We start from the raw sequence: 2,010 nt of genomic DNA, 5'->3' as shown, positions 1-2,010 counted from the left end.
CCTTTCCTGTGCTGGTACCCAGTGCTCCAGGAAAGCCAAGCACCAGTGTTCCTCAGAACACACACGGGTGGCTGGTCAGTGCTGCATGCTGGAGAAACACCAGCCCCCCTATCCAGTATGGGTTTCTTAGCAAACCCAGTAGAAACTCAAAATGTTTCTGTCAAGAGCTATCTCAAAAAGCTAGTGGCTTTCTAGATAGATCAGGGAATTTTAAAACTTGCTCTTGTAGAAAAGTTCCTGACCAGGGATAAAAGTTCTACATAGATTGCAGATTATTCACATTGCAACAACATTGATTTTTCAGTATTTGTGGGATGAAGCAGGGTTCCCGCACAGCCTGATCAGTACTTCGGCCAAGTCCTGGACGGTTCCTCTAAACAACCCTCTGAAATTCCCAGAGCCATGCTGCCTGAAACTAGCACTTCACCATGTGACCTTTTGTTAGCTATGGTAGTATTAGGCACAGGGCCACTCTGATGCAAGTTCTGCGAAACCTCAAACCATTTCTAAACTTCCATATTGATATATTTCCTTGTTCCAGTAGTGCATAGAAGAAACAAAGCCCAGAAAGCCCCGATCTGGATTTTCCCTTGCTCTCTTGTGATACTTAAATCTATCATGTAATTCATTAGCCCGGCGCCTGTGCTATGCACAGGTTCTGTTGAATATCCAAGAAGAGATGCCCACCATTTGCTGGTTGATGCATTCAAAGACAGGGAGGGAGTAGTTGAAGACAAATTTCACCACGGTAAGTTTGTAGGGATTCCGTCACAGTGATGTATTTCTCATTTTTCTTGTTGTCTGCCTGTGTGAGCAGTTGACGCCATTATATTTTGGCCCAGTTTGGTTTCCTGGGGAAGCTCTTCACCAGTTTCACATTGAAATAGGCCAGCTCTCATCATCCTCTTGTTCCACGCCCTTGCCAGTATTTCACACCTTTCTGCTTGAACAAGGTGGCTCTGATGCTGATGAGTGCACTCAGAGGAAGACTCCTCCTGGAGAGGGATCGTTTTGGGATGTAGTTGCCGCACAGAGCTTCTTCTCTGCTATGCAGCAGACAGCCATGGCTTTTGTGTCTTGATGACTCCAAGCAGTGAGAATAACCCACACGAACATCAGCACAATTTGTGACTAATCTGATTCCTAGGAGTTTCTTTTCCAGAGTTTGAAAGAGCACAAATCCTGCAAATGTACTATGTGCCTGCTCCCAGGTAGGCTTATATACTCGTCATTCAGCCACTACTGTCTTTCAGGCATCAGCGCTAGACCTTTAGCCTTATCTCTTTCTTCCTTCATACTTCTGGGCCCCTTGTCACACTTTCAGGTCTCAGTTCTTCTGTGGCACATCTTTTGTCTTTGGAAGAACATTTCTTCGTTTGTATTCCTCACTCTTCCCATCCAGGAGTACCTCAGCCTGAGCAGTAACACTCCCTCCTGGGCTATGCATGTGTGTGAACAGTGCCACAGCCACCTCATGCCATTGTCCTCTTCCTCTGGGCACCTGCTCATGGCAGCTTGGGCCAAGTGGAAGCAGATGTCATAGGGAAGCCATAGGGGGTGGACCCTGTCTGGCATAAGGAAGTGCTGGAGTAGTGCAAAAGACAGATGTTGTTTGCATACAGGAGCCTCTGGAAGCCAAGCATACAGCAAGCACCAAGGGCATTGTGTCCGCCTCATTGTGTCCTCTTCTGTCTGCCAAGACCCAGGGGACATAAGGCCTCCTCAGTGCAAGGTCTCATTTAGACCTTCCCCCATCACATCTCAAGCCAGCAGCTCTGTCATACTTTTCATCCCTTCCCTGCTCTGACAGTCCTGAAGAGTTTTTTTGTTTGTTTATTTTCTGTTTCTTTTTTTTTTAAAAAAAAAGAACCTTGACTGTTTTTTTTGGAGTAGGTAGCAAAGTGTTAAAGGTTTGCATAAGTTTTTAACTTCCTACTCTCTCCCAGAAAACATCTCAGTGGATATGTTTGTCTTAAAAAGAAGCCTTTCACCAGTGTCCAAAATAGCAGC

The sequence above is a fragment of the Numida meleagris genome, chromosome 6 (genome assembly GCF_002078875.1).
Source record: "Numida meleagris isolate 19003 breed g44 Domestic line chromosome 6, NumMel1.0, whole genome shotgun sequence".
NCBI lineage: Eukaryota > Metazoa > Chordata > Aves > Galliformes > Numididae > Numida > Numida meleagris.
The sequence above is the reverse complement of the archived record's forward strand: the minus strand, read 5'-3'. Positions refer to the sequence as shown.